This window comes from Gymnoscopelus braueri (assembly GCF_963280865.1).
Source record: "Gymnoscopelus braueri genome assembly, chromosome: 9".
NCBI classification, from domain to species: Eukaryota; Metazoa; Chordata; class Actinopteri; order Myctophiformes; family Myctophidae; genus Gymnoscopelus; species Gymnoscopelus braueri.
Genome location: NC_137610.1, coordinates 4,761,576 through 4,777,447, shown reverse-complemented (window position 1 = coordinate 4,777,447; position 15,872 = coordinate 4,761,576).

Sequence of the window (15,872 nt, the reverse complement as noted above, 5' to 3'; positions counted from 1 at the left end):
AATCAAGTATGTTTTACCCCCTGTCCGTCCGTCTGTCCGTCCGTGTCCGTGTCCGTGTGTGTGTGTGTGTGTGTGTGTGTGTGTGTGTGTGTGTGTGTGTGTGTGTGTGTGTGTGTGTGTGTGTGTGTGTGTGTGTGTGTGTGTGTGTGTCCGTCCGTCCGTGTGTCATTCTGTCATTTTGTGTACAGCTAATCTCTGGCACCGTTGGCTTGATCGCAGCGCAACTGTGCACACACACTCCCTGGATGCCAGAGCAGAACCTCTGCTCCAATTTTTCACATGGGCCTTTTATAACGGCACCAGGAGGCCGATTTGTGCAAAACACATTTTTAGACATTACTCCTACAGATTTTGGCCAAAAATCCTGCAAATCGGTACACAGTATCTCTATAGTCATTAAAAGAAACGGCTCATTTCAGATTTTTCATATTCCATCCTGATTGGCAAAAATTGCCTTTCAAAGTTTGCAGGAGTGCTCCGTTTCGAACAAAATGCCTCAAATCATGAACACAGCATGCAATTTCCGTGAAATTTTGCACACACATTCCAATTAGGCTGAGGAAGTTCAAATCAGCCTCATGGTGGCGCTGTAACAGGCCGATTTGTGTTTTACCTATAACTGCACCGATCAGTGTAAAACTTTGTATGCACACTCTCTAGAGGCCAAGGATAAACCTTTGCCCTTGCCTTTTATAGCGCCACCAGGAGGCAGACTTATGTAAAACAAATTTTTTTATATTAAGCCTTCAGATTTGATCCAAATTTCACGCAAATCGGTACACATGATCTCTATAGTCATGTGATCAAGACGGATCTGTTTGATTTTTCATATTCCATCCTGATTGGCTAACATTGAAATGTAATGTTTGCAGGTGTGGCCCGTTTTGAACAAAATGCCGCAAATCATGAACGCAGCGTCCGATTGCGGTGAAACTTTGAATGCACATTTGCACTACGTTGAGGAACAAATGCCCCCTTTAAACATGGGCGTGTTATAGTGCCACCAGCAGGTCAAATTTAGCTAAACACATTTTTAGAACAAAATGCCTCAAATCATGCATGCAGTGTCCGATTGCTGTGCACGGCCTAGGAATAAATGGCACCATTTTCACATTGGCCTATTATAGCGCCACCAAGAGGCCAAAATAACCTACCTGACCTGGCGGAGACCTGTGCTCCGAGGAGCACCTTTTCTAGTTATGGTATGTGTTGTGTTGTGTGTCTATGGCCCTGTTAGTAACCGGACCCTGATTACAGATACAGTATCTTTATATCCGTGGCTGTGTGAACATACTAGCTACTAACCTCGCATCACCAGTCTTTCCACCTCGGAGGAAAGCCTGATATTCGTTATTAAATGGCCTGTGTGATCCGGTAAAAAAAAAAAAGAGAAAATAAATAGCTTCCGGATTCCGTTTCCGGAAGCAGCAAACGTCGAACGTCGAAAATCAACAATGCCGTCCAATATCGCCTTCTTTCTCTTCTCACTTAATGGCTGTTCAAACTGCAGCTGCGTCTGTGTTGTTGCTGAAGTGGGCGACGGGTCCAGATCCAGCTTGTGTACCTACAATAATGAATTTTAGTATTATTAGCCTATATTATCTAGCTCTCATTACACAGCCTTTATTTTATCCTCTGTTAACGTGAAGTATTTACACACTGGGGATTTCTTCCCACTTGTTGCGCTCACAGCTGCCATGATGATTGATTCATTTCCTGAGTATGACCCCTCCTCACCTCGACTCAACTCGCTGACTGTGTGGAATCACTGGAGAGACACACTGTGCGTGCGTGCGTGACTTTCCTGCCTTTCAAATTATTGTAAACACAACATAGTACCGTGATATTCTGATATATATATATCACATTCTGATATATATTTTTCAAGAAAAAATACATTTAAAAATATATATATTAAAAAAAAAGCGGAGGTTCGAACTCATTAATTAAGATTTGAATACCGACCTTACGAACAAAGTTCCGAACCTTCAAACGTTTGGGTACAGCCCTATTTGGTTCCCCAATTTAAATGTCTTTAAATTGTCTCCGGAAAGTACACTTAGATTTATATTTATTTTGTATTTAAAAAATAAGCTAAACTACGCCGCATTAAGGATTTTATTAGGTAGGCCCTAAAATTACAATGCCCATGATCATGGCCGGTGTTATTTGGGGATGAGGCATAGAGTTGCTTCCGCTCCCGACCGGATCACACACCCAAAAAAGGTATTGATCCCAGGCTAACTAGCTACTGTACATTCCTCTCCTCGTCATATAATCACGTTCATTTTTGTGTTGATGTCTCTTAAGTTGAACTGCATTTTTTTGTATTTTGAAGCATATATTGTTTACATTATTATTTCAGTATTTAGGATTTTTTAAAGGCGTATGTTTTGCACCCTGTCTGTCCGTCCGTGTGTGTGTGTGTGTGTGTGTCCGTGAACAGCTAATCTCCGACACCGTTGGCTTGGTCGCAGCGAAACTGGCATTTTGTTGGAAAAATGTGTTTTGCTAAATTAGACCTGCTGGTGGCGCTATAACAGGGCAATGTGAAAAGAATGGCATTTCTTCCTCGGCCTAGTGGGAATGTGTGTTTTTTTATAGCCGTTGTATGGACACGATATGGAACATATATATATTTTTTAAATACAACATTTTAACTGCAGGATATACACACGCTATGGGCTCTCCTGATGGGAATTCTTTCCCCTGTAGAACTGTATTTCTTTCTAACGGATAAATCCACTCTGTTGACAGCCCTGTCTGATGTAGAATTAAGTGTTAAGAAGCTCTGACAGAAATCAATTTAAGTTCCCAACAGCCACTAACTGAAATTGATGTATGGGGCCATTGATTTGAATGTTTTCCACGCAGCAGCAACCCCAACTCATTTACAGCTCTCCATCTGTGTTAGCGAAGTAGACGAGAAGAGACTGTCAGTCGTGCAACATAAAATCCAGTGGTGAAAGAAGTACTCACATTCTGTACTTAAGTAAAAGTAGCAACACCGCAATGTAGACATACTCTCTTACAAGCAAAAGTACCAGTATTCACAATTTACTTTAGTAAAAGTACAAACGTATTGGCATCAACGTATACTTAAGTACTAAATGTAAAAGTACTCATTATTCACAATGTCCCATTTCACAACTTTCCAAATGTATACAATCCTTTGAAAATAGCAGATTGGCTATTTTCAAATAGCAAAGTATATATGGGTCTGAAGTGGTTAATGTATGTTTTAAGTAACAAGGAACTAAAGTTTTCAAATAATTGTAGTGGAGTAAAAAGTAAAAGTATTGAAAATTAGAAAACTCCAGTAAATAAAACAATACCTAAAATGTGTACTTAAGTACATTACTTGAGTACATGTACTTAGTTACTTTACACCACTGCAAAAATCCAACCGAAGGCTCTTTGCTGCATGTCCTTCCCCAGCTCGCTCTCGCGCTCTCCCCCCCCCTCTCTCTCTCTCTCTCTCTCTCTCTCTCTCTCTCTCTCGCGTTCTCTCTCTCCCTCCCTCTCTCTCTCTCTCTCTCTCTCTCTCTCTCTCTCTCTCTCTCTCTCTCTCTCTCTCTCTCTCTCTCTCTCTCTCTCTCTCTCTCTCTCTCTCTCTCTCTCTCTCTCTCTCTCTCTCTCTCTCTCTCTCTCTCTCTCTCTCTCTCTCTCTCTCTCTCTCTCTCCCCTCCCTCCCTCCCTCCCTCCCCTTCACTTGGCTTGAAAAAGCCCCAAAAAGTATTCACTTAAAGGAATACATTATACTTCACCCTATTTTCAATCAATACATGGAGATTTCTTAAAATTATGTCTGAGCCAATTATCCAATATTTGACTTATTTAAGTTAATAGGAGACCAATCTTAACAAGAGCATTACACTGTGAGAGTTGTTGTTTTGGAGTTTTGCATTGGTCTCCTACCAAAGCAGCGTGAATTATTGGCTCAGGAATGTGTAAAAACAATTAAAATAACGATAGTCTGGTTGCCAAAAAGGATTGGTAGGGGGCTCAAATGAGGATGTGATTTTAAATTATGTGTGGTTACTGTGTACACATCAATGGCTATACGATAATACATGTTGCAATACATGGCAGATATTATAACCATTTCATGTCCATGTCTGTCTTCAACACTCAAAGCCAAGTCGGTTTTGAAACATTATATGATTAATAATCACTTCCCTTGGACCACATTATGCCTTCTCTTTGCCAGTGTGACAGAATATGTAATTATCCTGACACCATAAGTGGAAATGTAAACTCTGTGGATTTCTCTGCTTAAATAAGTGATTGAACTGACATTTAAGCCACCTCGCTGCTTATTGTCTCCGCCGTAGGTGGAGAGTATGTTTTCGCTTTGTCCCGCCGTGTGTGAGCATGGCCCCTAGCCAAGCTAACATTGGTCAAGCTCCACGTGACACGTGTCAATATGTTGACACCAATGCTTTTGATTGGCTAGAGGGACGCATGACGAAATAAAATCCTATAAATAGGTGTGTCACTTCAAAAAGCCGTTTACGTCTTTTGAAGTGAGGTAAGACAGGATCAGTCAGTCTTGATTGGAACAGTACCTTCCAGTCCAAATCACCCGTCCGTGCGTGTGTGTGTCCCTCTGAGAACACCTAACATTGGTCAAGCAAAGGCGCAGAAGGCCAAAGCTAAGAAAGCATACTCATCTATAACAGTAACACAGAAGAGGACTATAGAGTTGAATTGATCCCACAACAAGGCCGAAGTCTTAATACTATAACAATTGGCCACCTTGATCAAATACATTATGTAGCACTAGAGAAAACTGACATAGATCAAACACACCAATCAACTGCTGAAACTGTTCAAGACAATGAAGATGAAGAAGACAGACAAGCATTTGAACAAACCAGTCAATTACGACGACTCCCATATGACACATTGCTTCAAGAAGAACATTTGTTAGATGCAGACACTACATATTCAGACGCCCCTGCAGAACACCAAAAACCACGCGCATTCTACCAAGACGACCCGTTCTACCAAGACGACCGTGCTATTAAAATAGCACAGGTCTGCTGGCGGAGACTTGTGCTCCGAGGAGCACATTTTCTAGTTTATTTATCTATTCATTTATTTGTCTGTTATTTTCCTTGTGATTCTTTTCTTTTGTGCATTTTTGCAGTGGTGAAGACCAGTGTTGTCTGTTTATTATATGAAGTAATTTGGTCATTCATATTTGCAGGTTACGTATTTTTTTGGGGGGGGCTTGTTTTTTTTAACTTGTTGGCTTCCTTTCCTAAATGTTGTTTAAACCAGTGGTTCTCAAACATTTTCATGTCAAGGACCCCCTAATTAATATGTATTTGTCCGCGGACCCCCATCTGAAAAAAATCATTTTGTGTCAGGGACCCCCATACAAGATTTGTGTTTTGAAAATATCAGATTGTAGATCAATCTGATATTTAGGACATACTGATACTAGGACATACTGTACGTCATGTCCTAGTATGAGCGAATAGGGGAAGGGAATCAACGTCACCTGATGCCTTTGTTTGGCCCGGCAAAAACTTGGATGTGTCTCAAAGAATGTGATGTGATTAATCACGGAAAGTTTAGAATATTTGGTTTCCATTTTTCACAAGATCTGTGGTTGTTGCAATGACCTGCACTACAATACTTCATCATATGTTGTGCTATGACTAAATAAACCCATAAAATGTAACAACGTGTACGTTCCGTAGTGCAATTCCAATGGTGAAAGCTGTGTTTTTTCACCCGGAGAAGTAATGGCGGATTCGGACACTCCTCCACCAGCGAGGCAAAAATGTTCTCATTTACATAGTACACTTTAAAAATGAGCAATAGAGCACGAAAGCATTATTATTCATAATAGCCATTAACACGTTCTTGACATTGGACTAGAACACAACAGCAGATGGTAAAGTTCTGGATAATTAACTTAGCCATAATGTATCTGTGCATGTCAGTGATTATACTTACAGCTGTAGCTGACAGTCTCACCCACCGTTATTATGCGTGTTTGAATGGAGCCTGTAGATCTGCCATTTTGGAAAAATCTTCAACATTTGTGCAAACATTTGAATATCTATATACAATTTTAAAGAGAACATTTGTAACTCAAATCTTTGCTTCATGGGGGTCCCTGGAACAAAATATTTTGAGATGGGGTTCCACGGCCAAATACATTTCATTTTGGGGGTCCTTGACATGAAAAAGTTTGACCACTGAAATAGAAACATAAATTTTTGCATACATGATTGACAGTCAAAATCCCTCAACAGCGAGAAAAAAACCTGCCATGGATCACAGGAGTGGATTTTTCAGTTAAACTTTTAATACACGTTTGAAGGACCATGATAAATACTTTTATTGTGTTGTAAAACTGAATGTCATGAAACCTTAAGAAATATAGCACCATCTAGCATTTTTTTTTTTTTTACAGCTGCGCCCCCTTTCCACAGCCACGCCCCCTTTCATGGGTTGGGGTATATATGTCACAGGGCACACATGCACACATGCACACGCACACACGCATGTGCATGCATTGGCTTGCATTCATTGCCCCTAGTGTTGGTTGTACAGAATTGCCTGGGTGGGTGGTAAAAACAAGCGCTCCTTTTTCAATTTCCCTGGAATGCCAATTTCCCTGTAACATAATATAAACGGAAGTGCACGCCCATTTTTTGAGGGCTGTCTATTCACCTGTTTCCTAGGCTGTGTATTTTCCACTTCCTGTCGATTTGATCCAATGAAATCCAATGAAACTGGTCAGATGACCAATGATATCCAATGAAATCGACAGGAAGTGGAAAACACACAGCCTAGGAAACAGGTGAATAGGACTGCGTGTGTACACACACAGTCAAAAAGGGAGGGGACCAAGTATAGACTCCTGGGGGACACTCAGGCCCCTTTTCCACCAGGGTTGAAACGGTTCAGTTATTTTTTGGGTTCTACATAAAACTGGTGGAAACGCTGGTTCCATGAAAGCACCAATAAGGTTCCAAGGATCTAGGATGGATACAGTTCTAGAACCAAAGTTATTTTTGGTGGAAAAGGGGGCCTCTGTGTTGTTAATGTTACGGCCCCACTTATTCTAGGGGAGACCGAGCTTGAGACGGCGCGCCTCCGTCGTTTTAACAGTTTTTTTGGCGGACCCTTTTTATGTCTCGGGTTTGAGAAACTGCATTTCCGCATTCCTGGAGTGTGGAAGTGCCGGGAAGGCACCGTTTGACTAGCCTGACACTCAGCCTGAATTCTCATTTCGTTTCACTTCATTATTCAGTCTGAAAGCCCTCTCAATGCAGCCGATTTCTGGGATGGGGCGTGGCCAAAGTTTTTTTTTTCAAAGACTCTTTGGCGATTGGTTCATACTGGATTATCCCGATCCCGATTCGTCGTACAGATTTTCAACCGAGAAACACCCGCCTTCGACAGCGTCACCAGACCCTGAATGCAAGGCAAACGATTCAGGGGGTGGAGCCAGGCTACCGTTTGACTGGAAGGGGAATACTAAACACAGTCACAGAAGTAAACGTAAATCAGGCAAACAAAACTAAAAACCTAAACCAAACAGGGAAATAAAAGATGACGAACATTGTCAACAAGTCGAAAGGTTGCGGAACAGGGTTGTAGCAAGTGTACACTGGCCCTTTAAGGAAAGTGCATAAGTAGGGGTGGCCAGGTTTGTGGCCTCCTGTCTAGCCAGAAGCCTGGCTTGAATGTTTGTGAGAGAGACCTGGAGGCATGAGGGGTACAGACTAATTCTCGAAGCCTCCAGGTCCTTTGAGCAGCAGTACCCTGTGGCTGTGCAGGCCTTTATCAATTGGAGCCATGAGCATATATTGACTATTTGGGAGCTGAACTAACATCACTGTTTTTCCCACCGTGCCATATATACATATATACTATTTAGACTGAGTGCAATAGGGCTTGACTGAGGACAGAGCTATACTGGGCCATTAAGTAGCATTGCATGATTTTGGTTTTGCTTATTTGTAGTTTGTTTTGATTTGCTTATTTGCTGATTTGCTTTTGGTTACTTATTTACTTTATTTTCTTTTGGTTTTGCGTTATTTGGATTTGATTTGTTTAATTGCTGTATATTTAGTTTAGAGGCCCCGAAGCCCTTACCCTTATTGCCCCTTTGCCTCTTGAGTTTAGTCCCTTTTGCAGAACTCTAATACTAACCGCTTTCTTCCCTTCTGTATTTTAACCTGACTATTTTTATACCAACTGTTGAATAAACTGACACATTTGATACATCAGCCTCTGGTTCTGTTAATTCTGAACCCGTACCTTCCTGGGGAACCTTACCTTGTTCAGTCCTATATATCTATATATATACAGTATATGGTTAATGTGTTTAAAGGATCCCTCACTCCTATGTGTGGGTGGCGTAGTCATTACTTCACATAGCCCTGCTACACAAGTAAAAGTCCAGAATTCAAAATTTACTTGAGTAAAAGTGGTAAAGTATTGGTATCAAACTGTAATTAAAGTACCAAAAGTAGAAAGTACTGATTATGCAGAATGTCCCATTTGACAAGTTTCCAAATGCATACAAATCTTTTGAAAATAGCAGATCTACAAGCTCACAATGCACTGTATCACGACTACTGGGTAGTAGTACGAAAAGGTGAGAGAGTTCTGCAAGGAATCAACTTGGGGAAGTGCAGTCCACTCTCCACTGGCTGCCTGTCAACCAAAGCATCCACTTTAAAATGCTGCTCACCACCTACAAGGCACACCACCTGGCTCCCCCACTACCTCTCTGACCTCCTCAAGCTGCATATTCCGTCCCGTTCCCTCAGGTCCATCAGTGATGCCGGCCTCCTGGAGGTTCCCAAGACCAGGCTCCGAACCTGGGCCCACAGGGCCTTCTCTGTGGCTCTGCCCCTCTCCCTCTGGAATGCACTCCCCAAAAATGATCAGAATTGCCACCTGTTCAGAATTGCCTTTCCCGAGTTGACTTTCAGTGGTGTTTTATTCAGTGGTGTAAAGTAACTATGTACATTTACTCAAGTACTGTACTCATTCAGTGCCAATGAAATACAAAAATAATTGCAAACTGTGCCAGCCAAAAATACATAGTAAAAAAAAAGTGCTCAGGAGCCAAGATACAGCCTTTTTCAGTAATAAGTTAAACAAGAAGTGAATGGAGCAGCAAATCTTCATGATATCTTGGGTTCTGAACGTACTTTTACATTTGTTTTTTTCAAAAACACGTCAAACACCGCCATTGCGGTAAAACACGTGAAACACGTCAATGGCACTCGGACTACAGCATGAATTTGACATTTTTCTTCTTTTTTGTGTGTTTGTTGTCTCCCCTACCTCTCTTCTATCCCCAAAAATACCCCAGTTTGAGCACTCAGCCTTTCACAGCATATCTGGGGTTTTATGTAAATTGGTCTCAAAACAGGCCAAACTGATTTGCCCCCGAAAGTGACGTCACTAGCGGTACAATCCCTCCCGTTTTTCAGTTCCAACTAACCAAAAAAATAATAATATATAGGCTATATATATATATTTTTTTTTTTACTTTTTCCACACAGAACCAGGAGATAACATGAATACAAACTGGCTCAATAGCGCCGCGTGCCAAATCAGGACAATGTGGTATTGCAGGTAAAAGTGCTTTATAAGCCAGAGATAACTTAGTTGGAATGAGTATGTCTGAGGCTTGATTTAGGCTCAAACCTTTTGAAAAACGTTTGAGGGACATAAACAATATGATATTAAATATTAGATTTTTTTTATTCATGGTGTAGATGCTTTAAGTAACACATTAACAATTACTTAGTCTGTAATTACTTTGCAGATATGAATTATTATATTGTAAAACATACATTAACCACTTTAGTCCTATTTTATACCTAGGCTATTTGAAAATAGCAGATCTACAAGATATATTTTGATGCCAATACCTTTGTACTTTTACTCAAGTAACATTTTGTAACAGAGTTTACTTTACTTGTAACAGAGTATTTCTACATTGTGTTATTGCTACTTTTACTTAAGTAAAATAATAAGCGACTTTGAGTACTTGAGAAAAGCACTACATAAATTCCAGGTATTATCATTATTGTTATTGTTATTATTATTATTATGAGTCAGTCTGTCGCACTTCCAAAGCTGTCAGGAAGGTCACTCGTCTCATTCTGACCCATGAGTCCAACATTTAATTCAGGCTCTCCACCTGGATGCTCCCTGAATTCATTAAATAACTTAAACTAAAGCAGATAATATGATCTCCCCGGGGGACAAAGGCTCAACAACTGTCTTTATTTAGCCTTTTATCCAGGCTGCCTCGCTCACACAGCATGCCTGAGGGGTCTCATTTAGCCCAGTATGTATATTATTGTCACTGTCGCTGCAGAAACCTCTTATCTCCATATTCAAACTTTTACTTTTGTGTTCCCCCCCCCAGTAAATTAAAGAAGTACTTCACCCAAAACATTACTTATTTTCTATCAATTACACATCCCATGAAGCCTTCATGGACTTTTATTTAGTTTTTGTCACATTCCTAAGCCAATAATTTGATTACCGTCTCCTACCGGCTAATGCATCCGATAGGAGACACAAAGGAGACTCTTTGTGTCTCCTACCGGAAATACATACCGGAAATACACACGGTCATCACACGGTAAACACTCTGGTCGTCCAGAGAAAAGAAAATATATAACCGGAGCTTTCCCTTCGTTTGTGAGAGCACGTTAAAACTACAGTGTCTAGTCGAAACCAGGGAAAATCCAGTTGACTCGAGATAGAGCCGTTTGCAGGAAACAAATAAACATTAGGTGGACGGAAGCGGAAATCTTCGGAAGACATTATTTCCGGATCCGGGTGAGTGGAAAGTGAACCAGATGAAAGGAGTGACAGAGAACAGCGCAATCTTTTATAAAACAATAAAAAATGAATCGGACGGGAATTCCCATCCGTGGCAATGAAAGAGTTAATCATACTACTGTGTCACACAAAAGACAAAAGCATCAAAAGTAGCAGATCCGCAAGCTCAAAATGTGGTGCGTACATACTGCTTTTGGTGTTTGTTTTTTTATTTGAATCCTGAAATGTAACGGTTCTTTTGGACATATGAGGTTTCCACCCGAGAGAGAGACGGTATTCTACCCATGAGCACCTGCTGAGAACAAAGGCTTTAAAACAGGGGACAGGTTAATTGGGAACAGGTGTGGCTTGTTTTCTGATATGAGCCGTGTTGATAGAGCGTGACCGAAACAGCAGCTTTCAAAAAACACATTAAGATCCTCGGTTGGCCCCGCAGTCAATCTGTCCTCATTGATTCAAACTCTTCCTGTTATGAGGGTTGTTTTGTATTTAACCCATTAACACATACAGTGCCAAGATCCCGTCTACACGTTCTTTCAAATCCATCGCTTGAGTGCCAGGATTCATAAGAGCCTGTTTACACGTTCTTTTGAATTTTCATTGTTTAATCTGTGATCGCACGGCTGTGTTTATTTCTCATCAACACTTTCGTTTTCCACTTACGTCACACTCACCCGGAGCCGGATGTAAAAAAAAAAAATCATTTCCGGGTCACGTTGTTTTTCTCCGGTGATTTTCGGCCAGAATAAGGAAAAACACGGTTTTTCACACGGTAGAAAAGACAAACGGACAGCTCAACTTCTATTTTCTTTGGTCCGGGTGACTAACAGCCATCGTCGTAGTGTATCACGTCGTTTTCAGGCCGATCAGCGGGCCGGGAATTGTCGAAAACGTCACATCCTTTGAATGACCGGATATGACGTGGGCCTGTTTGGGAGGGGGTGAGCGAGGTGATCAATGTTTGGATGTGCTGCTCTCTACTGGTGGAACAATCGTAGGTGCTTGACAACACAATCAGAGAATGTATTTGAATGAAAAATTACAAAACAAAAAAATTAAAAAACACGCAAATTGCTGGCACAGGGGTGAGTACATTATGAATAAACTCTGGCAGTCAATGTGTTAAGACCGGGTACGCATCTGTGTCATTTTATAGATTTATTTGGCTATTCAAAAAATAGCAGATCTGTATGTATGTATATATATATGTTTAAAAGCATTTTTTCCACGGCCAAATACACATCATGTTGGGTGGTCCTTGACATGGAAAAGTTGGAGCGCCACTGATATAGCAACAACACTGTTAGGATTTAGAAAACATGTATTTGGCCCACGGACCCCCATCTCAAAATGTTTCGTTTCAGGGACCCCCACATGCAAAGATTTGAGTTACAAATGTTCGCTTTGAAAAAATATATATACTCGAAGATTTGCACACATTTTTCACGATTGTTCAAAGATAGCAGATCTATAAAGCTTGTAGCACGGCACTCGGTGCCACGCTATGGGCTTGTAGATCTGCTATCTTTGAATAGCCAAAGAAATCTTCAAATGACAAAGACGCGTTCCCGGATTGAATGGGTTAATAAGGTATATTTCATGCCAGTCACATGTCGGGTGGTGGTGGTGCGGTGTGGTGGTGCGTTGCGTACCTCCACAGTCCCCACTCTGACACAAACAACAGATGGAGGTGCTGATGCTTCTAAAGCAGCATCTCTGTGTTGTTATGTTGTTATTCATATGTTGGTCTGGGCCTCTCTCTCCACAGCTCTGCTGTCTAATTGTATTGTGGTTCTTTCAAATTGTTAAACAGACAGCTATCTCTCTCTCTCTCTCTCTCTCTCTCTCTCTCTCTCTCTCTCTCTCTCTCTCTCTCTCTCTCTCTCTCTCTCTCTCTCTCGCTCTCTCTCGCTCTCTTTCTCTCTCCGTCTCTCAGTTTGTATGAGGGCCAACATTGTTGCACCTTTCCACCTTTTTGCCAACTTCATTTAGCCTGGTTCCAGACGAATCCGCCATTGCATAAAAAAAAAAAAATGCCCTCAGCAGATTAGGTCAGGCCCCTCTCAATAGAGACTGGATTTCTCTCCCTCCAAAGTTGTGAGGGACCAATCAGGGCCCAGTATGCAAATATGGGTTATCACCAGAGGCATTTGTTTTATATGCCCCTCGGAAATGCAGATTCCACACAGAGATGCCAGACTAATATCCACACAGTGATATTAGTCTGGCCATGCCAGGCTAAACTTGATTGACTATTAGGGCAGTGGCTTTTCAAAGTGAGGGCCGCCAGAGGCCTCCAGGGGGCCATTTTGGAAAGAAAGGATCCCTCTGGCTGTATTTTGGTTTTGTTCCACTGAGTCTGTTTATGTTGACATTCATCCCTTGCAGGGATGCCTCTGGAAGCTCATCCAGAGCTCTTAATTGATCCCTTTGAACTTCTAAGGGGTTGTGCACTGAGTTGATTGATTGGGCCATAAAAGTGTCAAACTCGTTCTGTGCTTGTTAGTGCTCTCTCTAATCAATGAATGCATCAAAGACAGCAATCACTTTGATACCTGTCAGAGAGGGGAGGAGGGAGTGTGCGTGTATGTACACAGTGTGTGTGTACACACACAGATCGGCGATCTTACCTAGTATACCTTTAAACAATTATATCTAACTGAAAATAATTATATATATATATATATATATATATATATATATATATATATATATATATATATATATATATATATATATATATATATATATATATATATATATATATATATATATATAAATAAATAATTTAATTCATTATTTTAAGATTATTGTGTCAGTTTGACAAATTTCAACCTCCCTATTTTGCTCATGTCATTGTTGTCAACACTATACGTTGTGAGCTAGTAGATGGGCTATTTTGCTATTTTGCTTTTAGACTCTTGCGTATAGTGGGGGAGCCGCAGCTGGAAGGCTGTGGAATTCAGAGGAGTGGTCGGAGTCCATGGTCTGGGTTGGGCAACATTTGGGGTCCTTCCTTCCTTGGCATGGAAAAGTTTGGGAACCCCAGAGCTATAGGTAAACGATCTCTTGGTTTTCATAATGACTCATTGCACTTCTTTAGTGATAAGCACAATACTGAGCTGACTCATGGGTGAGACATAGATGACATTATATAACATCATATTGAGATTCCCACGGGCACATTGAGGTGAGGTGGGCAGGCAGCTCTCCACTCCGTTACACTACTGGGGTCTGTCAGCCAGTCTGACAGAGGCATCAGTCCTCCTCCTCCTCTGCCTCCTCTTCCTCACACTGCTGAAGCCTAAGTGTTTTATTAGTGCCTCTCACAGCCAGGAGCAGGAGGAGGAATGCAGGTGTACGTCTGCAATGATGACTGGAGGGTGGGAGGAGAGGAGAGACAAGAGGATAGATGAGAGCTGAGGGGACGGGAGAGGAGGAGAGAGGAGATAGGCAAGGACTAGCCTGGCATCAATACCATTTTCGGGTTTCTCATCCGGTCAGGCGGCCGGAACCCGCAAAAGCCGGAACCACAGGTGCCTGTGCATCAACCCCAAATAATTCCCAGCGATCAAGGGCATTTACATTTTAGGGCCTACCCAATAAAACCCTTGATGCGGCGTAGTTTAGCTTGAAACAGTTTATTTGGTATATCTATCCTTTATTCCAACTCGTAGCGACTGGCGACACTACACTAGTAGTTATCGATTTAGCATTTAAATGCTAACAGGGGGAAACAAAACAAAGCGTGGCCTAGACCGGATCACACGGGCCATTAAATAACGAATACCAGGCTTTCCTCCTAGGTGGAAAGTCTGGTGACGCGAGGTTAGGCAAGGACAGCAGAGAAGAGAAGAGAAGAGAAGAGGAGAGAAGAGGAGAGGAGAGGAGAGGAGAGGAGAGGAGAGGAGAGGAGATGAGATGAGATGATGGTTTGTGTGGTATTGTATTCATATACAGGCAGATGAGAGCACTTTGGTCTCTGATTGGATAATGAGCGGCCCGGCCATGCGATCTGTAATTGAGGTGACTTGGACAGAGATTGTTTGATTCTCTGCAGAGTGTGTTGTAATGGATGGAGGGAGGTTTCAGTGGTTTACTAAGGAACCACTCTGTGCGGGCAGTACATGGGAACCAATGGAGGGAGCGGAGGGAGACATGTGAACATTTTGTCTGGTTGAAGATCAAGCGTGCTGCAGCATTCTGGATCATTTGGAGAGGCAGCAAGTTACAGTAGTCAAGTTTTGATATGACTGATGTCTGGATAAGGAGCTGGGCTGACTCCTGGGTGAGGAAGGGTGTGATCCTTCGAATGTTATAGAGTGTAAACCTACAGGATCGAGTGACCGATGCAATGTGTGCCTTGAATGAGAGCTGACTGTCCAGGACAACACCAAGGTCAAAGTCACCAGGGTGTTTATGGAAATGGTTGGATCCTGCGTTGGGCAGGACTTAGCTGGGAAGAAGATAAACTCAGTCTTGTCTGGGTTCAGCTTGAGGTGGTGGGCTAACATCCACTGTGAGATGTCAGTCAGACATACAGCGATGCGTTCTTCCACCTGAGTGGCAGAAGGGGGAAAGGAACAGTTGAGTGTCATCGGCATAGCAGTGATAAGATAGATTGGGAGCAGAGATGACAGTGCCAAGAGATTTAGTGTACAGGGCGAAAGGAGGGGCCAAGTACAGATCCCTGGGGGACCCTGTTTAGAAGGGTGCAGGGGGCAAGAAACCTGGTAGGTCCTACACATGTTAAAGGACGACTTCAACCATTTTCAACCATTTTCAACCTATCCTCACTAATGCTGATGATAATATGATAAAACACATTTCTGCTCTGTTTGTGTATCAGAGGAGGGCTGTGGACAGTTCAGAAACCCGCCTACCAGTGACATCAATGTTAGGCAGATTTCATTTTTATTTTGTATTAACGCAAGAACAAAGGCTTCCATTATAGCATGCTAACCTTCCAGGAATAGAAATCCTGTAGTTTCTATAAGCTTGGATTGGTAGGCGGGTTTCTGAACTGG